Source organism: Heterodontus francisci, chromosome 14, assembly GCF_036365525.1.
Source record: "Heterodontus francisci isolate sHetFra1 chromosome 14, sHetFra1.hap1, whole genome shotgun sequence".
In the NCBI taxonomy this organism is placed as follows: domain Eukaryota; kingdom Metazoa; phylum Chordata; class Chondrichthyes; order Heterodontiformes; family Heterodontidae; genus Heterodontus; species Heterodontus francisci.
The window spans coordinates 37,362,165-37,384,511 of record NC_090384.1 but is presented as its reverse complement, the minus strand read 5'-3'; the positions used below and the strand labels follow the sequence as shown (position 1 = coordinate 37,384,511).

Genomic DNA, 22,347 nt, shown 5'->3' with positions numbered 1-22,347 from the left:
GACAGTGACCATTGGCTGCTCGGACATAGATGCTCTCATAGACACAGGAGCATCTGTCAATGTCTGGGAGATAAAACATTCAACGAATTTCAGGATTGCCCCATCCTCTGCAAACCAGGGAATATGAAAGTTTTCCCTTACTACAGTGACAAATGGCTGAAAGTCCTCGGGACTTTTGAAATTGCAGTCTCACTCAGACACTAGAACGAATGCTGTATTCTGTGTCATATCAGGAGAACGTGACACACTCATCAGTTTCTACACAGCAACAGATATGCAAATGATTGCTGTCACCTACGCAATTCCTTCGCATAACGAAAACATTCTCTAACGGTATGCTGATCGCTTCACTGGTGTTGGCAAACTGAAAGATGTTACATGCAAACTACATGTAGACCCTAATGTGCCCCCGTCGCACATCAACAGCGACGAATACCATTTCATGTCAGGAAACAGACAGAGAAGGAACTTCAATGCCTTCCTGACCTTGATTTTACTGAAAAAGTTGGTGATGAGCCGACCCCTTGGGTCTCACCCATACAAGTCATCAAGAAACCCAAGAGCGAGAGCCAGATTAGAATCTGCATTGACATGTGATCACCAGACCAAGCCATACAACGAGAAAGACACTTAACACTGACAATCGTGATATCATAAAGAAAGTGAATGGTGCTAAACACTTCGCTAAACTTGACCTCAATGCAGGCTACCATCAAATTGGGCTTGCAGAATAATTCTATATTTTACTGTATTCTGTACTCACATCAGTCTTTTCCGACACAAAAGTCTCAACGTTGGAGTCAGCTCAGCAGCTGAGGTATTTAGCACATGATTCAGATTTCATTTCAAGGACTTAAAGGCACGCTGAACATCCCATCTATGGCCGCACTGAAAGGGAACTCATGACACATCTACATGCATGCCGACAATATCTCAGAATGTTACCTCACCTTCAGCAAAGACAAGTGCTTGTTCAATGAAAGCAACACTGAATTATTCAGTCATGTGTTCATTGGTGAAGGAGCAACACCAGATCCACGGAAAGTTGAAGCCATTGCAAATGTTGCAGATCCGACAAATGTGCAAGAGGGTCGGAGTCTGCTAGGACTCGTCACATACTGCAGACATTTCATTCCTGACCTCGCCTCACAAATGCCCATTTCAACCCCAAGAAAACCACCCAGCTAGGCATGGATGCAAGCCCGGTTGGCTTAGGTGCAGTTCTCGTACAGAAAGACAAGACAGGTAACCCATCAATCATTGTGATGGCAAGCAGATCATTAATGCCTGTAAAGCAATGTTATTCATAAACAAAAAGAGAAGTACTTTCAATTACTTGGGGCATTTTACAATTTCATCTCTACTTATGTGGAAGCAAATTTAAAGTAATAACCTATCATAAACCACGAGTGAGCTTGCTCAACAATCCACATAGCAAACGACCCACTCGAATAGAATGTTGCACATTCAAACTACAAGAGCACGAATTCCAGGTTGAGTATCAGCTAGGCAAACTCAACCCAGCGGATTATCTTTCACAACATCCGCTGCCGACAGTCAGTCCTACTAGTCATGGGGAAAAGGTTGCTGAACAATGTCACGGAACCATTTTTTTTTCTCCTCAGATTAAAAACTGTGTGCCTTTAAGACTCTGTTTGAAGACAGTGTGCCTTTAAGACTGAACACACAATGCCAGCTGCAACTGTCCCTAGGCCACAGCAGGAGAGAGAGGTTACATGGTTTAATGTTTCGATTAGACTGTGAGTAAAACTGGCAAAAACCGGTCTGACCCAATTAGCTTTTGAGAGCCTCTCCAGCGAAGCATGCTACTGAAGAGCTATCTATTTTCTCTCAACAAAATTCTATAAGGAGATACAGGCCAAGTTAATTGCTTAAGGAGGAAATAAAGACCTTTATTTGAAAAGACCATTTGTATTACTGAAGTAAAATTTCGACTGAGATACCATCGATATTAAAATTCAAGTTAACCTAAAGCTGTGCTCGTCGTTGAAAGAGCTGTTTGATGCCTGCTGCAGCCGAAGTGTTTTGAATGTCTATTGAAGGACTAATTCATCAAATCTGTGTGGAGATTTCGAGTGGTATTTGATTATTTCCCCATTAGAATACCTCACCCATTGGGAACGTAACCCACAAAGACTTACTTATTTATTTATTCTTATGAAACAGCTAATTTAAAAAAAAAATTCTTAAAACCAGTTAACCATGATTTTTGAGTGTATGTGTGTGAATGGGGGAGATAGTTTGAAATAAAAAGTTATAGGGTCTTATGACATTAGTTTATCTTGATAGTATTCAAGATTTCATTTTTGAATAAATAGTTAATTTGTTGTTGTCTAAAGGTACCTGGTTTGGTCTGTTTTATTCTGGGGGTTACTAGAGTGTTTAATTTGGCTGCTTTCTGGTTGTGTGGGAAAACTTTAATAATATGCCACGACCTGTAGAGTGATGAAACTGAATTGATGGTGCATTGCTCCCCCCTCGGTCATAACAACAACATCATAACTACGTAAGCATAAATGCGGTGCTAAAGTTGCTACAACTTGCCAAAATCATAGCAGCAACAAAACAAGATGTGGCTTTGTGATTATGTATGAAGGCTATGGAATCACGAAACTGGAAAGACGTGATTGAGAAAGCATCTAAAAATGAAATTGTTCACACACTACAAGGTCTTAACAATAATCAGCTCACCATTACAACCACATCTGATCTCGTATTACGCAACAGCTGTACTGTCATTCCCCACTCATTGTTGAAAGTGTTGTCGAGATAGCACATGAAGGACACCAGGGAATTGTCAAAACCAAACAACTCCTTAGGGAAAAGGTATGATTCCCAGGAATTGACTGTATGGTAGATCACAAAATCAATCAGGGTTTGCCATGTCAAACAACCATAATGCTAAATCTTCATGATCCTCTCGAGATGTCCCAAACTACCTTCAGGACCATGGATGGAATCAGATCTGCCCACAAGTGAACACCTGCTTGTTGGCACTGACGACTACAGCAGAATCCCAATCGTGGAATTAGTTATGCCAACTTGAACGAAAACAGTCATCCCAAAGCTTGACCAGATCTTTACCTTGTTTGGAATCCCTCAAACAGTAAGAAGTGACAAGGGACCCCCTATTCAATAGTGATGAGTTCAGCAAATTCACAAACTATCTAGGTTTCACTCATAGGAAAATCACACCCACTGGCCAAGATTTATACAAACCTTGAAGAAAGTGATACGTACAGCTGCAGCTGAGATCACATCATGGAAGAAAGAGCTACATCACTTTCATCGTAATTAAAGAGTGACACCTCACTCGACTACTGCAAAATTTCCAGCTACACTCACCTTTGCCCATCCTATGTGCACACATTTACCTGAGCTACCCTGCGGAGCTAATGATCAACATGGATGCGAATGCGATTGAGAACAAATGTATTGAATTAAAGTACATGCAGAGCAAAACATGAAACTTAGAGCTAGACCACTAAAGCCAGGAGATAACGTACTTGTGAAATGTGATGGTCTTGTTGGAAAGCAAACAACCCCTTATGACATCCAACCATTTGTTGTGAGCAACACAAAAGGATCAATGATCACTGTTAAGCGTGGTTCACAAATCATCACAAGAAATGTGTCATTCTTCAAAGCACCGAAAACATCACTCGCAAGCATTGAATCTAATTCTGACATCGACACCTCAGTGAAGAATATGAATCAAATGAGACTACATCTGATGTCAGATGATATCCAACTTGTGAGAGAAAATGCCCATTAACTTAAGTGACTATGTTACAAAGTGAACTATTTAAGTTTATTGTTTACACTTTTGGAAACAAACGTTGAAACAGGTTATGACTCTCATTTACTAAGAAGGGAAGGAATGTAGTGTTGTCGTGTTTTGAAATTGTAATTGCATTGTGCATTGTGTACTCTAGAGGCTGCTGTGGAACATACATGCTCGCAAACAGGTAATGAAAGTAAAACAGAATAAAGAAGAAACCTTTATGCTCAACAGCCTGCTGCTTCTGTCTTAATCTTTGCCTCACACCTTATACTAAACTCTGTCAGACCTCACTAAAGTCCAGAGGGACATCACACGCTGTTGCTTAAGGAGTTTAAAATAGCATTAAATGCCAAACTAAATTTGTCTGAATTGGCATTTTTGGTGATTATAATTTTAGTTCTTTTTTAGACTGAACATCAAACTCTAAAAAGTAGTCAAAAAAATGAACAAGGGCTGATATTCAGCTCAACGGGTGTAATATTAATGTCAGGAAGTATGACAACAGGTATTGCTATTGCAGTTTTATTGAGTTAATAAATTACAGATGCTAAACCCATGCCAGGAAATGCAGTGCAAGAGTACCAGCACTAAAAGTACCTTTACCACCTAAAATGTTATTTTCCAATTGGCATTAAGATTACTGGCAGTCCAGAAATTACCCCAAGATGTGTTTACAGAAGTATTTACAGAAGGAGCACTCTCTTGTGAAAGCTCCAGCTTGTCTATCTTGCTGCAAACAATCTAACCCAGCATGTGGCACATTGGTGCTATCTGCCATTTTAATACTAGATATAGCTTTTACATTTCTCCCCCCTACACAGTCTCCAGATGATGCGGTATCTGACTATTTAAGAATGAGAACCTGTTTTTCAGCATCTCAAAGGCCAATAAAAGTAGATTCCGTCTTGCTCTGAACACCCTGAATAGGTGGAGAGTCCTTTTTTTATCTAAGCAACATTGAATTTTTGCTATAGACTGAGAAAACAAGATGCATCTTTAAAAAAACCTTGCAATAAAATATAGCAACCTGCAGCTTTGAGATTAGAAGAATAAAGCCAGAGATTTAGCATCACTGAAGCTGTTTCACTAAGGAGAATACAAGGAGAGTTTGAGAGTGTGCGGTCGAGCTGCTTACTATCCACTAACATGATAATGATAAACATGATGATGCTAAACTAACACAACAAAATTTGACGCAAAGCCAAATAAGGAGATATTTGGACAGGTGACCAAAACCTTGGTCAAAGAGGTAGTTTTAAACAGTTTAAGGGGAGAGTGAAGTAGAGAGGCAGGAGGAAATTCCAGCCCTTAAGGCCTAGGCTGCTGAAGGCATGGTGGCCAACGGTTTTCTTCTTTGGCCTCCTTGTCTCAAGAGACAATGGGTAAGCGCCTGGAGGTGGTCAGTGGTTTGTGGAGCAGCGCCTGGAGTAGCTATAAAGGCCAATTCTAGAGTGACAGACTCTTCCACAGGTGCTACAGATAAAATTGGTTGACGGGGCTGTTACACGTTGGCTCTCTCCTTGCGCTTCTGTCTTTTTTCCTGCCAACTGCTAAGTCTCTTTGACTCGCCACGCTTTAGCCCCGTCTTTATGGCTGTCCGCCAGCTCTGGCGATTACTGGCAACTGACTCCCACGATGTGTGGTCAATGTCACAGGACTTCATGTCACGTTTGCAGACGTCTTTAAAGCGGAGACATGGACAGCCGGTGGGTCTGATACCAGTGGCGAGCTCGCTGTACAATGCGTCCTTGGGGATCCTGCCATCTTCCATGCGGCTCACATGGCCAAGCCATCTCAAGCGTCGCTGGCTTAGGAGGCTGTATATGCTGGGGATGTTGGCCACCTCCAGGACTTCTGCGTAAAGCAATGAAAATTGAGGGGTTAGCAGAAGGAGAGCTAATATTGGTCAGTGAGCATCAGGGTGATGGGTGAACAGGACTTGGTGCAAGTTAGGATACAAGCAGAGTTTTGCATGAGCTCAAGCTTGTGGATGTTGCAAGGTGGGAGGCTGGCTAGGAGAGCATTGATTCAAGGACAAATTCTTCAACTTCTGCTGAGGACCCCGAAGGTGGTCTTGACTCCATGTGTCCACTGCTGTGGGAGATTGACTAATGTGTGTGTGTATTCTCCATGTTCTTTCTTCAGCTTTATTATTTCAGCAAATATTCCTCACTCTTATTCGCTTAGTTTTCCTCCAATTAAGATGATTTGATTTAGGCCTTGGTCATTTATCAATAGAATAGCTGCACAGTATGCAATTTCCAGTTATGTAATACATTTTACAATCAATGTTAGAATATTGCATTATACAATTATCGTAACAGCTTAAAAAAATCATGCTAACAAATTTTTAAGCTCCACTGTGATTGCATTCCAGCCATTAGTAATGAATTTTAATAGCTTTGTAAATGTCAGCAGTTGAAATGTAGCAGTTTATTACAGATGTCCAATTCAGTACTTCTTCTTATGGAGGAAAGATTTATGAAAACATGCATTAGAACAGTCTTAACTACTCACAAGATTAGAATTGAAAAAGGCAATAAAAAAAATTACTAAACCAAATTTGGTCTGGTTGTGCCTGCAGTTTTCTAGGCCCTAAGCTCAGGAAGTCCCTCCCTAATCCTCTCCGCTTCTCCACCTCCGTCTTAAAACCTATCCGTTGACCAAACTTTTGGTCACCTGCCCTAAGGTCTCCTTCTTTGGCTCCTTTCCTCTCCCGAAGGTTGGGGTATGGTCCCTCCACATCAGCCACCCTTCAGTGAATTTCTGAAGTGGTTATTCTTCATGTGCGACTCTGTGAACTTCTACCTGACCTTATACTCATCTGACATCCATGCCCATGCATGTCCCAGGATCAGAAGATTATGCTCTGGAGCAGAAACCTTCGGTAATATTTTTCCTCTCTAGTTCAAGATTAGTTAAACTAGTTTTGAATGTGGAACAGAGTCAGAGAGGAATTTTCTATTTTTGTTTTTCCTGAAGTTGCCTGGTTTTCACCTCTACCAGGAGATTACATGGATGGAGTGTTCGTATCATGATGCTTTGGACATCATGACTGTCTGGGGCAGGTTACATGGACCAATTGGGTATTTTTCTTTCCGTCATTTTCGTATATTTCCTCTGTTCCGAAGAGTGCTGAGGCCAGTGCAGCAATTTACTTACTGTGCTAATTGACCTCAACTAACATAGCACAGACTGGACTTTTTATGTCTAGAACCGTAGCACTGTTATGCATTTGCCAGCTAAGCCATTAGAGAGATCTTTGATTTTCTGTTTAATTAATAGCTTAATTTATATTAATTACTAAATACAACAACGTAATAAAACCCAAATGCTTGACAATAACCGGGTGCCGACTGTTAATAATACAAGCATTGCAGAGCACAGTGCAATTTCACCATGGAGATCTAGGCCTTGCTTGAACAATCTCGACAACCTTTCCCCCTAACTCATGGTTGTTCTTTCAGCAAATTCATTCTGTTCAGTTGACTTCATTTTAGCTGTTCTTGGGGCCAGCACCACGACTCCAGGCAGCTGCATTTCATTGCAGTGATCTGTGTTTTTATATACTTTTTAGGAAAATGCTGATTTACAAACTTGCTGAATTTATGAATGCTGCTGCTGGAAAGTGCTGATGGTTATCATTCCAGCACAGATTTCAGTTTGAAAACTTGAATCTGGCTGCAAAGGGGACTTACTGTCCCTTTAAATACATTGGCTCAGATTGTCCTGGTAATATGATATAATACAAGATCCTGAGGGGTCTTGACAGGGTGGATGTGGAAAGGATGTTTCCCCTTGTGGGAGAATCTAGAACCGGGGTCATTGTTTAAAAATAAGGGGTCGCCCATTTAAGACAGAGATGAGGAGAAATTTTTTCTCTCATAGGGTCGTGAGTCTTTGGAACTCTCTTCCTCAAAAGGCAGTGGAAGCAAAGTCTTTGAATATATTTAAGGCAGAGGTAGATAGATTCTCGATAAGCAAGGGGGTGGAAGGTTATCGGGGTAGGTGGTAATGTGGAGAAATCAGTTTAGCCATGAACTGATTGAATGGCGGAGCAGACTCGAGGGGCCGAGAGGCCTACTCCTGCTCCTAATTCGTAAGTTCATATGCCCTCCGCTCACTAATCTGTAATGAAAAAATAAATGTGTAGAAACTGGTAAAAAGCATGGACTATCCATCTGTTTTTGGCACTGATCTAATTGTTGTAATCTTAAAATGGTCTTAAACAAAAAAGATTTGTTAAAAGCCAATTGTAAACAACTTATGCACAATTACATGGGGAATGGAGGGAGATAGAAATGAAAAGTGAGTTTTGAATGCTAGGTCACATCTGGCATTGACGAGCTGAACTGATGAGAAGATTTTGAAATATCTCCACGGGGACCCGAAAGGGAAGCCAGGAGATTGCATTGTAAAGTGAGAAAACGGGAACAATAAATTGTCAGCAGCTTACCTTGAGGACTGGCACATAGCACGACTTCAGAATCATGTGAATGTTGCTCTAATGTTAAATGATGTCCTCTTGCGCTGCATTCCCCTCCACTGGAAACAGTTTCTTTGTATCAACCCTAAATGGATCCCTTTATATCATTTTAAACACCTCAATTAGATGATCTTTCAACCTTTTAAACACAAGGGAAAACAAACCAAGCTTATGCAACCTGTTGTCACAATTTAACTCCTTAAGTCCATGTATAATTATGGTGAATCTGTGAATATATTTTTCCTGACATGTGGTGCCTAGACCTAAATACAGTACTCCAGATGGGGTCTAACCAAGGCTCTGTACAACTGAAGCATAACCTCCTTCCCTTTTTTATTCCAGTTCCCTTGAGATTAACATTCCATTTGCCTGTATGATTGCTTTTTGTACCTGTCTACTAGCTTTAAATAGTTTATGTACATAACATAAAAAACAGGAGGAGGAGTTGGATATACAACCAGCTCCACCATTCAATAAGGTCATGGACATGGATGCTTAAACCTCTTTGCTGCTCCACAGCTATATTCTCTCGCCATTAAGAAAATATTCTGATTTGTCTTTCTTTGATCCAAAGTGGATAACCTCACACTTCCACACACTTTATCTGCCATAGTTTTGTCTACTCACTTAATCTGTCTATGTCCCTTTGTAACTTCCTGCCTCCATTTACACAACTTACTATGCCTCCTAACAGTGTCATCTGCAAACCTGGACACATAACTCTCTATTCCTTCATCCAGATCATTAATATATACGGCATTACTTACACTTACACTCTGCTGTGCTGTATTGTACTGTTATATTATTCAGCGTTATTAATATATTCTATCCCTATAATTATCTCAGTATATTTGTCACACAGTGACTCACTCGACTGTACTATTATTGTCACTGATACTTTATTATTTTGCTCACACTGAGCACTGAGCTGCATTAGATTTAATCTTTGCTTTTTACGCTGACTTGTCCACTTTCCTTCTTGCACTCTCTCAGTAGGGTATCCAATGTTTTAATTCAACTTCGGCTTTTCTCTCAATTTGGCACTTCTCAAAGCACAGTGCCTTTGGCTTCCAGTGCTATATATTGTTAAATTGATTATAATTGTCAAATATATTATAATTCATCACTATATTGTTACGACCAGGTGCGAAAGAGGTCTAGAGTTCCCTTTGAGCCTTCACCTGGTCTTACTGTACCAAGGTTTAATTTTAAACACACCGTATTTTTAGCTACCCCTTGGTGAATCTTGTTCACAGCTTTCCAATTATAAGGCAAAGAAACCAGCACACACAAGCTTTCTTAGGTTTAAAGAAGAAAGATTGAAATTTATTAAACATAAACTCTAATTTGGTTAATGCCCACAGATACACGATGCACCCATGCTAACATGCAGACGCGACACACACATGCAGATAGGGACAGAAAGAGCAGAAGAAAAATAAAGTGGAAAAGTTTGAGGCAACCTCTGAAGAAGGTTTTTTTGTTACTGTGCTTCGAGCTCGCTGTAGAGTCCTTGATTGGAGGTAGATCTTGCTTTTCGTTGGGACCCAGTATTCTCCTTAAACCTTGTTTACTGTCAGAAACCTTTCTCTCTTGGGATTCATGTGTCTTCAGTGGGTTTTGGAGTTTCATGAGAAAGAGATGGGAGCAGACAGGAGAGGCTGTGGTGAGCCAGCCAGAAGAGGTCTTTTTAATCCAGCAGCAAACAGCCTTCTGCCGACTCTCAGTTCAAACTGTACAATTCAGAAAAAAACACAGACTGCCAAGCAGGTTAGTCATGTGGCTAACTGGTTTGACTACGTCTGTTTGTGGATTGTATTGGAGCAGGGGATAGCTCCTTTGTTCCAACCCCTGTCTGCTAATATGCAAAAATGTCTTTCCATCTAGGGGCCTGGCAACCCTTTGTAAACAGGCCACCTCTTCCTCCCAACAACAATTTGAAATTTAATCTCCATGTGGTGAAATTAATGTGCCTCATTCTTGGCAGGTGGGGGCCTGCATGACAATATACTAATGTGCTTTTTTGAAAGTAGATACCAGTTGGGAGTCCAGGATAGGTTGATTGTGATCAGAAGGAAAAATCTGGGAGTTTCTTGGAAATTTTGGAATGAAAGACATATGATAAAGAATTGTTGCATTCAGAAAACGAGGTGATGTGAATCTGGGCCGCTTTTCTCCATCACTTCTTCCCCACTAACTCAGAAGAGCACCTTTCACTCCTTACCCAGGGCTTGGTAATATCTAAACCTTCCCTTTTCTCGAACACTCCTTCCCAGAACCTGGCACTGCAGATATTTGCCTTGGATGGAAGCAGAAAATGGCCAATGTTGAATTGGCAGTCCCTTTAATACAGGGATAAGCACCGACATATTGCACCATGGACATTTGACAAAATTATTGGCTCAGCCATGGACATGGGGGGGGGGGGGGGGGTGTGGGGGAGGGGTGCAATTAATCTGTATATAAAGTGTGTAGCCAATCTAATGCCATCAAAACACAGTCTGATTTAAACACATTTCTCTAAATAAAGTAGCTAAACATACAAATGTCAACAGACAGCAAGCAGCACAACTGTATTAGCTAGTTAGCAAGCAAAATAGTATGTAATGTCAATGCAAATTACTTTTGTTGACAGAATAGAGCTCGCTACAGCATGTCACAGGGTAGTAGTTGGATCTGATCGAATGACCTCTGTGGATTCACACTGTGTTACGAGTGCAAATTCATCCAGTAAAGCATGAAACTCAAGGAGATGGTTGTTATTGTGGTTATTCAGGGGAGGCAATAGAAAAATCAGCAATAGGAAGACAGGCCATTTCTCACACTGCTTTTGTCACAAGACAATTTAACCGTGAAAGTCAATGTTTGTGCAACTTCTCCACCTGCTTATAGTATGTGTATGAAGACAGGGCAGCCAAAAAAGGGCAGTGATCGACAAATCAGGATAATTTTATAGGATGGAGCAGATAGTATTTCAGAAGAGTCATGTAAAACAGAAAAGCAGAGTGGGATAGGAAGGGACAGAGAAATTATATTAGGTAGCCAAAACTAGTTTATTCATCTTAATAGGCTGCCAAATCATTTCCTAGATTCTAAAATACAGAACCAACAAATCTCTCATGGACAAAATATCATTTGCTCACCAAAGCTAGTGACAAATTAGATTAACACGATTACAAATAAAGAGAGCCCTTCAGTTGCTCCAATAAAGCGATTCTCTTAAATTCACTTATTTCTATATCTCAGTCTATCACTGTCGATTCTGACAGTTAGCAAAGGTGCACTTTTAACATTCTGATGAAAGGTAACAGATCTGAAATATGAACTATGCTTCTTGCTCCACAGATGCTGCCTGACCTGTTGAGTATTTCCAGCACTTTGTTTTTATTTCAGATTTCGAGCATCTGCAGTATTTTTCTTTTTTATGCACTTTTAACGTAATGTAATTTTATGATAGAGAACTTTCAAATGACATTGGCCACTCAATTTAAACCAGATAGTACATGATGCACATTGCAGTAACTGATCTTTGACATACTTGTAAAACTTGTCCTTTAACCCAATTCACAGCAAAGAAAAAAATCAGCTAATGACTGTTTCTAGCATGGTCATTGAAACATAATAAGTTTTTAACTATGTCTTCCCAAACAGTTTTTAAAACTGCAAATGCAGCATGGATTTTTTTTTCAGGAATTGTAATCAGTTCATCATAGATTAAGGCTTATTAAATATATCCATTACTAACTATTGTATATGGGTCAGCAGCTCCCTGTTTTTGCCAATAACATTCATCCCCATTACACCGTATTCTTGTAGTCATGAGGATGTTGCAGTGCTAAAGTTTGGAGATTCCTTGGATTTTCTTGCCAGTTCTGGACCAATGTGATTCCAAATGGATAGCAGTGGAATTGCAACATTTAAATAGAAGTAAAAGTCCAGCAACATTCAACATGTCACTGAGCTTGTATCCCAAGTAAAAACAATGTGTATCAGAGCGTAGAAATCAAGACATTCCCTGAGTTACTTTTGCCATTTTAAAATCTGTTTACATAACACAAGGCTTTAAACTTGTGTCATGGAAGTGGATTTTTTCAGTTGTTTTAAAAAATAAAGGGGAGATGTGTACCTTTAAGACTGAAAGCTGTTCTCTCTCTCTGGGAACAGTGTGTGCAAACAGAAAGCCTTCTTCCTAGGCAACAGCGAGAGAGATGAGATCACCTGCTATACTATATCAGTTGCCTGTGTGTAAAGACTGGCCAGAACTGGTTTGATCTGGAGACCAGCAAAGCATGCTGTCATGAAGGAAGGAATTTTGTCTCTCTCAGTCGAAAAATCTACATTGATCTGGAGGCTGTGTTATTGCCCAAGGAGGAAATCCCCCTGGAAAAGAACATTTGCATGTTGGAGGTAGCAAATTCCTTTTTTAACTTCCAATCTCTATGAGGTCTCTGCCTCAGGAGTGACTCTCTGTTGCCTGGTTGTGTTTTCTGGAATTCTTAGTAAAGTTTCTACTTTAGGTAGTCAATTCAAAAATTCAAATAGACCTGTTTCTATACTCCTTGTTGAAAGAACTGTGTGACGCCTGCTGCAATTGAAGTGCTTTGAATGCCTATCCATTAAAGACTGTTCGTCAAATTCGCCTGGAGAATTGGAGCGGCTTCTGACTATTTGACTGTGGGATACCACACCGAACTGGGAACGTAACCCACAAAGACTTACTACCCAGTTATTTTATTATTCCTAAGAAACAGTTCTAATTTAAAACATCATTTTGAAACCAGTTAACCATTCGTTTTTGAAAGTATGTGTGTCTGCATGAAGGTGAGGAGGAATAAGAAGTTATAAAGTCTTTTTGACATAGATTTATCTCAATAGTGTTTAATATTTAGTTTATTAGTAAATAGTTAATTTGTTGGTTCTTAAGGATACCTGGTTTGGTCTGTTTTATTCTGGTGGCATTAATAAAGTGTTTAATTTGGCTAATTTCCAGAAGGTGGGAAACTTTACTGATATATGTGACCTGTGGAGTAATGGGACCTAATTGACAGTGCATTACTCCTGCCTTGGTTGTAGAACTTGTGTTTTAAAATAACCTAGCTGTTAAGTTATTTTAAAACACAAGATTAAAGGCTTGGAGCAGCGGTGTCCAACCTTTTCGCATGGGGGGCCACATTAAATTTTCTGCCTGACATAGGGGGCCAATGAGACAATTTTGGAAAGATAAAGAACAAAGAACAAAGAACAAAGAAAATTACAGCACAGGAACAGGCCCTTCGGCCCTCCAAGCCTACGCCGATCCAAATCCTCTATCTAAACCTGTCGCCTATTTTCTAAGGGTCTCTATCTCTTTACTTCCTGCCCATTCATGTATCTGTCTAGATACATCTTAAAAGACGCTATCGTGCCCGCGTCTACCACCTCCGCTGGCAATGCGTTCCATGCATCCACCACCCTCTGTGTAAAGAACTTTCCACGCATATCCCCCCTAAACTTTTCCCCTTTCACTTTGAACTCGTGTCCCCTTGTAATTGAATCCCCCACTCTGGGAAAAAGCTTCTTGCTGTCCACCCTGTCTATACCTCTCATGATTTTGTACACCTCAATCAGGTCCCCCCTCAACCTCCGTCTTTCTAATGAAAATAATCCTAATCTACTCAACCTCTCTTCATAGCTAGCGCCCTCCATACCAGGCAACATCCTGGTGAACCTCCTCTGCACCCTCTCCAAAGCATCCACATCCTTTTGGTAATGTGGCGACCAGAACTGCACGCAGTATTCCAAATGTGGCCGAACCAAAGTCCTATACAACTGTAACATGACCTGCCAACTCTTGTACTCAATACCCCGTCCGATGAAGGAAAGCATGACGTATGCCTTCTTGACCACTCTATTGACCTGCGTTGCCACCTTCAGGGAACAATGGATCTGAACACCCAAATCTCTCTGTACATCAATTTTCCCCAGGACTTTTCCATTTACTGGCATTAAAGGCATTAAAAATTCTCCTGGCTATTAATCAAAACAACAAAAATGTGCATTTTTGTGCAGAAGCTTTAAATGAGAAAACTAAGTTATTGATTAATTTTCTCGTCAATATCTTGCACACTGATTTCATGAGATACCTGGCATTGTTTTTGCTTGCACAAGTATCCACTATCTGCCCACACACTTGTTGAAGTGATGCAGAGTATTCGGGATAGATGTCCATCTGTCAGAAGTGATCTCGATTGCTCACTTGCCTGCCTCTCTCTCTCTGTGTCTCGATCTCTCTCTCTCGCTGTATGTGTCTCTCTCTTCCCCTCCCTCTGTGCCCCCTCTCTTTCTCTCTCCACCTCCTCCCTTTAAGATTTTTTTTGAAACCCATTGGAAAACCCCGAAGCTGTTTAGCGTTCAGGAGCGCAGTGCTGCTCTCAGCACCTGTCAGCTGTGAAACTGACAGTTGCATTTTTTTTTAAAAGCTGTTCTGGGCAGAAAGAAGAAGCCAATGGGATATTTCTCATCCCTGAAATTACCAGTCACGGAAGACAACATTTTTTGCCATGAATACTGGTGGACACATTGTTGACCCCTGTTTTAAATATGCTGCACCATTTTCTTGTCCATTGAAATCAATAGAAAAGAAAGCTTTGAATCGCCTAACAATTATTTGTTCTTTGGAATTTCCAGCATTCCAGCACTTCTTGTGGTCTTCAGACATGGATAATATTGAGGCAAAACTGAATAAAATGGTTTGCATTTCCAGCTTCACCAACAATTGGTCACACTGTGGAATCTCATGCTTATGGATTTGTGATGTACGTAACTTTGACCTTGAAAAGGGCAGTGAATTATGATGGGTGGAATTACCTTTCTTGAATCTTTATGCAAAGCAGGAGTAACCATGAAATATTTTGTGGAAACATTCCTAAGGGACAGGAACAAGCAGAACAAGTCAGCAGCACTGCGACTATACATTGATCAAATGGAAAAAAAATTAATTCCCCAGTATGATAGGGAGAGATGGGATTATTGCTGACTTTTTCAATCTCTGACCACATTCAGCATGTCAATTGAGTACAATTTCTGCACAAACCTAATGCTTTGAAAGTGGCTATTCTGGTCCCCAAATCACTTCTTTATTCATTCATTCAATCAGACAAAGTATGTTGGCTGCCTAGAGTTAAGACGATTATTTAATTTCTCAGAGTTCATTACATTAGGGATATTGATTATAGATTACATTTAATTTCTTCAAAGTAACTTGCATTCCCCAAACATCCTGAAAAATGAAGCTTTATAGCAAAAACTAATCTCAAATAAGCAGTGGCAACTTTAGAGTAAAACTCAGTGCATTTAGTGAGTGCCTTCCCTAACACTAAATCAATCTCAACTCGCTTTCCTAATTATACACCATAAAGTTACTTATTATAGTTTATTAAGATTTGTTATTGCTAATAACCAAGGTACATAATGTTATACCTCACCCAATTCTGGCTGCAGCATATCCAATCTTCATGATATCCACTCTTGGCTCTTGCCATGCCACTCTCTTCATTTTACATCTTGTCCTTTCTGTACGCCACCCTCTCCATTTTGCCCCACCCTTTTGCCATTCTGATGATCAACTCTCCATTCTGCCTCACTCTCTCTCCATCCCAATTTATTCATTCTTCATTCCAATCCTTCCTGAAGGGGCCATTGGATAGTGATCAGACTGAGAATCCCCTGACTCTTTTTTCTCCTGTCTACCCCAGCAACACTGACAGCACCTTCACTTCAGCCATGGCCCATGGGAGCAACCAGAAAACTCAGTATAGAGCAAGGATTGAACCAAAGGCCTTTCTAATTGGTACCACACCAAGCAGTGAAAGGTTATCGGGGTAAGCAGGAATGTGAAGTTGAGGTTACAATCAGATCAGCCATGACCTCATTGAATGGCGGAACAGGCTTGAGGGGCCAAATGGCCTACTCCTACTCCTAATTTGTATGTTCATGTGTACTCACAGTGGTAAATATCTGGCTCCTTTTGATGTCCATGTTACAATTTGGCTGGTGTCATTTATGCAATTGGGTTTCCTTTATAGAACGGAGTCTTGATGAAGAGTGGATAAGAAGGCTGTGTTCGTGGTGATCAAAAAAGACCATGTTCATGGTGCAGGTGGTAAAGATGCCCTTGTGTATGGGATTTGTGTGGCAAAATGAACCCATGAATGAGCCGGCACAAGGGAGGAGATGGCAGACATAGGATATCAATTTGACTTTGGACCAGCCTATGGAAAGGAAAAATTGGGAGAGATGTAGAACAGGCGACTGATCTGACATCACGCATTTCACACTACTAGCCAATGTTAAAATTAACCACACTTTGTCAACACAGGGAAAATGCATCCAGTGAACTGGTCTGTTCAGTAAGAACCTGTATACAGAGTCAGCTTTCGAAGGACCTAATAAGAAGATTGTCGGTTCAGCCTTTATTATTCCTTTGCTGCACAAATTCAGCAAGATTCAAGCTGGTCTCCACATGGCCTAGGATGTAAATATAGATCAGATGTAGCAGCTGCAATAAGTTTGGTGCCAGTTCTTTCACAAGTGCGACAGACACTTGTGATTATGTGTTTCACACAAGTGAAACAACCGGTGGTACAGTCTTCTTTCTATTCTGTCAAACAGTGCAGGCTGTTCAGTGATAATTAACGAGTTAACACTTTGATGTTCACTGCAGTTAATTGCCCTGTTCCTGAGATGGAAAGCTATTTCACTGTGACAGAAATTTTTGAGATTTTATTCTGCAAGAATTAGATCGAAGTGGAAAGCAGATGGAGAAGGGAAATATATTTTCTGTGTGAAAATTCAATGTTATGAGGAACACTTGCTTTTCTTCTAATTTCTCCTCTCCTGTATATATTATTGTGCATGAAGAATGGCCACTAAGTGAGATGCCAGAATGTTCCCTGCAAGTTGCTGAGAAATATCTCGCACCCACTGAATCCCAATGTGTCAGGGGCTGTCTCGCACCCACTGAATCCCAATGTGTGAGGATCTATCTCACTTGTGAATCCAAGGGCTGGATTTTGTTTGAAGACCATAGGTCCCGTGGCGGCAGCTGGCTAATTAACTACCTGGAGGTGCAGGGCCCATCCAATTAGCGAGCGGGGTGGACACTGATTGTGGCATCATCTGACTCAAAGGCAGGTGCTGGCACCATTTTTTAAAGAGCTGCCAGTCCTGCATACAGTGCAGCCTTGCTCTAAACGATTGCCTCAGCAATGTTGAAGAGCCCTTAGCAAAAGTGAAGATCCCTACACCCTGGAGTAGAATTGAAGACCCCTGCACCAGAACTGAAGTCCCACTACACCCCTCCACGAGGACACAAGACCCAAGGAGCTGACCAGGAACCTGCTGCTACCATGCCAGAGTTTAGTGATGCAATCTGGAGGAGAGCCTGCAGAGAGGCAAGGATAAGACGGGAGGTTCCTCCACCCCAGAGATAGGAAGAAAAGACCGGCCTGGACAGAGATTGCGAGGAGGTCAGCAGCCGTGCAGTCACCCCCCCAAACATGGGTGCAATGCTGCAAATGGGTCAATGACCTCCTTCGCTTCATCAAGGTGTGTTCTCCATCCCATTTTCTTCTTTGGGGCTTGCATGTGGCAACACAAGATGGTGCGCTAGCTGGGGAGGAAATGGTCTCCTATTTGGGGCAAGGGGATAAGGCAGCAGCAAACCCTTTCAGGTGGCCGACTGTGTTTGCAGACCACCACCAGGTCCCTGGAGAGCAGAAGTATGGAGGAGGCCTTCAGGATACCCCATCTTGGGCTACAGGGCTGCCACCAGTATAATTGTTGTCCTAATTTTCATGGGGAAACTAACAGTGTCCAACCTTCTGCTTGCAGGAGACACAGTCATACAATAATAAAGGATAGGCCAAGACATGTGGAGGCCTCCAGATGTCCATGTTGTGACCCTTGCAGAGAAGGCGGCCTGGAACTGGCTGGGCGATGTGATTGTTGATGGCGAAATGGAAGTATCAACCCAAAGGAGTGAGTGAATGAGTGCAGGGGTACATAGATTCATCTGGGTGACACATGAGGCATAGTGCTCATGTGGGCACCACTGGATACATGGAGCTCCCACATCAGGCATGGAAGGATGAGGAGATATGAAGCACCTAACCCCTAAATGTTTGCATTCTCTCATGCAGGTCTCAGTAAAACTGAAGCATACACAGCTGGAGAGAGTAGGAGGGATCCTCAGAGGTTGCACTGTCACATCATTCCTCCACCAGCGCAGATACTATCACATTGGTGGGTATGCCTTTGCAACTAGATCCAGGGTCACAAGCTGGTAAGCACATCACAAACACATCCGAGCAGCTAACTGAGGCTGTGACAGCCGAGCTCACTGACAGTCGCACTGTGGGATACTAGGCCCGTGCTGAGCCCCAGGCTAATAACATAGTTCTTGGAGTCATTGGCAACACAGCACCTGCTGGAGCTGCAGTGAAGCATCCAGAGGCTATGTGTACCCACTCCATCCAGGCCATGAGTGCTGTCACGTCTTAGGTGTGTGTGCGTGCATGGCTTCCTCCATCGAGATGTTGGTGCCCCTCATGGAGAGCCACATCCAGCAAGCCATTGGATGCTGGAGATGCACACAGATATGCAAACCATTACCTTGTCCATGAGCAGTGGCAAGGTGAGAATGCGATGAGGCACCTGGAGTCTCCACCAGGTTCTCTTCCTTCTCAGGTGAGCAGGGAGATATAAGTGCGCCTTGAAAGGGAGGAGGAGTGCCTGCCTTCTGGATCTGCGGGAGCTCCTCTCAGGGTGCTGGGAGTATGGACAGCAGCTCCTCAGCCCCCTCGCCAGTTACCCCAGCACCTCCAGTGGCCACGACAACCGAGGAGGGTCCTGCACCATGCCAGGACCCTCCAGAGCTCAGGCAGCCGGAGAACAGCGTCAAAGTCATTCCACACCACAGGGCGGCCCAACCAACAGCCTAACTCCACCTCAGATGCAAGTGCAGGGGTTGCACCTTGTTGGAGCACACGTAAGCATATTAAGAGCACCTATATGCACTTGAAGTTCACAGATGTTTAGACTTTGCGCATGTTAAGGCTTCATATGAAAGTACCAATTAATAAATGCAAGACTTGCTGCTGTTGGTCGTCCCTGCATTTCTTGCTGCCTTGTCAGATGTCATCTACATCAATGGGCTCCTAGTGTTGGGGTAGGCCATGTTTGGTCAACTCCTGCAGTTCCCATTGTGCCCCCGCCGGTGCCTCGTCCTCACTCTCTCTGTGCTGCTCCTCCTCCTACAGAAGGGCCATGAAGACTGGGTGCATCAGTTCCATGCCAGGTGGCCTCCCTCCTTCTCTTGCACTTTCTTTGCACTTCACCTTCCCCAAAACCATTCCCTTGCTACTCCTCTGGGAGCAAGTGCCATTGCCTCTCTGTGTCCCTTGTAGAATGCATCCCCCCACCTTGATAATGGCACTTTCACAGGCCCATTTCCCCCCATAGCGATGGCACTTTCTTGGGCTCCCCCCACTTGGTGAAGACACTTTCACAGGCTTTCTACCACCCATCTGGCAATGGCCTCCATTCCACACTCCCCCACAAAGCACGTTGCATTTCAGTATGGCTGGCTGGCAGAGGCAGTGCTGAAGACTCGTCTCGCTGCCACCACCTTTAATCAGTCAGGGCTCTGAAGGCCCGTGAATCATGTAATTCATTCATAAAATACAACATGCAGCATAAAATTCCAGTCAATTGCCTTCAAATTCAAGTTAATTACTTCCTAAACTACCTCAATCGATGTCCCACCACATCATATTCAGAAATCTGTCCTTCATCTTCCCTGCTGCTCATAAAATTTGGAAGCAATGTCATAGTGTCAGATGTCTGTGCAGGTGCATCCAGGGATAGGCACTGACATGTTGCATCACGGACATTTGACAAAAATATTGACTTAGCCATGGACATGGGGGCAATTAATCTGTATATAAAGTGTACAGCCAATCTAATGCCATCAAAACATAGTCCTATTAAAAACACCTTTATCCCTATCAAGTAACTAAGCATACAAACATCAATGGAAAGCAGCACAACTATATTAGCTGGCAAGAAAAATAGTATGCAATGCCAATGCAAATTACTTTTGTTGACAGAATAGAGCTAGCTACACCATGTCACGGGGTGGTAGATGGACCTTATCGTATGACCTCTGTGGATTCACACCGTGTCAGGAGTGCAAATTCATCCAATAAAGCATGAAACTCAAGGAGAGGATTGTTATTGTGGTATTTGAGGTGAGGCAGTAGAAAAATCAGCAATAGGAAGACAGATCATTTCTCACACTGCTGTTGTCACAAGACAATTTACCCCATGAAAGTCAATGTTTGTGCAACTTATCCACCTGCTCGTAATATGTGTCTGAAGACAGGGCAGCCAACAAAAGGGCAATGATCTCCAAATCAGGAGCATTTTATAGCATGAAACAGATAGTACTTCGGAAGAGGCATGTAAAACAGAAAAGCAGAATGGGACAGGATGGACAGAGAGATTAGTGGTAGGTAGCCAAGACCAGTTTATTCAACTTGATAGGCTGTTAAACTAGGTCCTGGATTCTAAAATACAGAAACAACAAATATCTCATGGACAAAATAAGATTTGCTCACCAAAGTTAGTGACTAAATTAGATAAACACAAATTAAAAATATAGAGTTCCCATCAGTTCCTCCAATAAAGTGATTCTCTTAAACTCATGATGGCTATATCTCAGTCATTTCACTGTCGATTCCGATTCAGCTCTGACAAGATAATTATGAACAAAAAACTTTTCTGCAAAACACTGAGCGGTTGCTACTGCATGTATTCTTCAATTACAAAATGTTCAGTTAGTATCTGTAAGATAGTGGGCGACACAGTGGTGCAGTGGTTAGCACTACAGCCTCACAGCTCTAGTGACCCAGGTTCGGTTCGAGGTACTGCCTGTGTGGAGTTTGCAAGTTCTCCCTGTGACCGCGTGGGTTTCCTCCGGGTGCTCTGGTTTTCTCCCACATGCCAAAGACTTGCAGGTTGATAGGTAAATTGGCCATTGTAAAAATTGCCCCTAGTGTAGATAGGTGGTAGGAGAATTGAGGGAAGGTGGGGATGTGAGAGGGAAAATGGGATTCATGTAGGATTAGTATAAATGGGTGGTTGCTGGTCAGCGTAGACTCGTTGGGCCGAAGGGCCTGTTTCAGTGCTGTATCTCTCTATGATTCTATTGTACTCCAGGCTAACCCATTTATGTCCAAGCCAAATCTCTTACCATAATGATATGATACAGACAACTTTCAAATGACATTGGCCACTCAGGTTATCTGCCCTCAAACTGGATAGTAAATGATGCACAATGCAGTTACTGATCTTTGACATACTTGTAAAACTTGTCCTTTAATCCAATTAACAGCAAAAATAATCAGTTAATGACTGTTTCTAACATAAGTTTTGACTATGTCTTGCCCGACAGTTTTTAAAGCTACAAATGCGGCATAGATTTTGTTAAGGAATCATAGACAGCTCATCATAGATTAAGGTTTATTAAAGCTATCCGTTATATTTTATTTACTAATTATTGTATATGGGTCAGCAGAATTCTATTTTCGCCAATATCACTCAGCCCAATACACTGTACTCTTGTATTCACGAGGACCTAACAGTGCTGACTTATGGAGATTCCTTGGATTTTCTTGCCTGTTTTCCCCTTAACACAAGCTCTGAAACAATGTGATTCCAAATGGATAGCAGCGGAAATCTGACATTTATAACGAAAACAAGTCCAGTAACTTTCAACAAGTCACTGAGCTTGTGTCCCAAGTGAAAGTAATGCAAGCCAGAGTGTAGAAATCGAGACATTTCCTAAGTGACTTTTGCCATTTTAAAATGAGATTACATAACACAGGCCTTTAAACTTGTGTTTTAAGATAATCTAGTTGCTATGTTATTTTAAAACACAAGGCTAAAGGCGTGGAGCAAGGGTATCCAACCTTTACGCGTGGGGGCCACATTACAATTTTTGTCTTGCATACGGGGC

General features: G+C 41.9%; 1 protein-coding gene across 10 annotated transcripts in view; it reads right to left on the bottom strand.

The window, feature by feature from the left end:
- The window catches only part of syt12 (synaptotagmin XII), a 263,045-nt gene that overhangs the window by 138,579 nt on the left and 102,119 nt on the right, over positions 1–22,347 (bottom strand). Inside the window, exon 1 of one of the 10 annotated variants that reach the window (XM_068045996.1) lies at positions 16,275–16,331. The exons of the other annotated variants lie outside the window; for them this stretch is intronic. The gene's annotated coding sequence lies outside the window, so the exon portion shown is untranslated. Of the gene's footprint in view, positions 1–16,274; positions 16,332–22,347 lie in introns of those variants that run through there. 10 annotated transcript variants of the gene reach the window in all.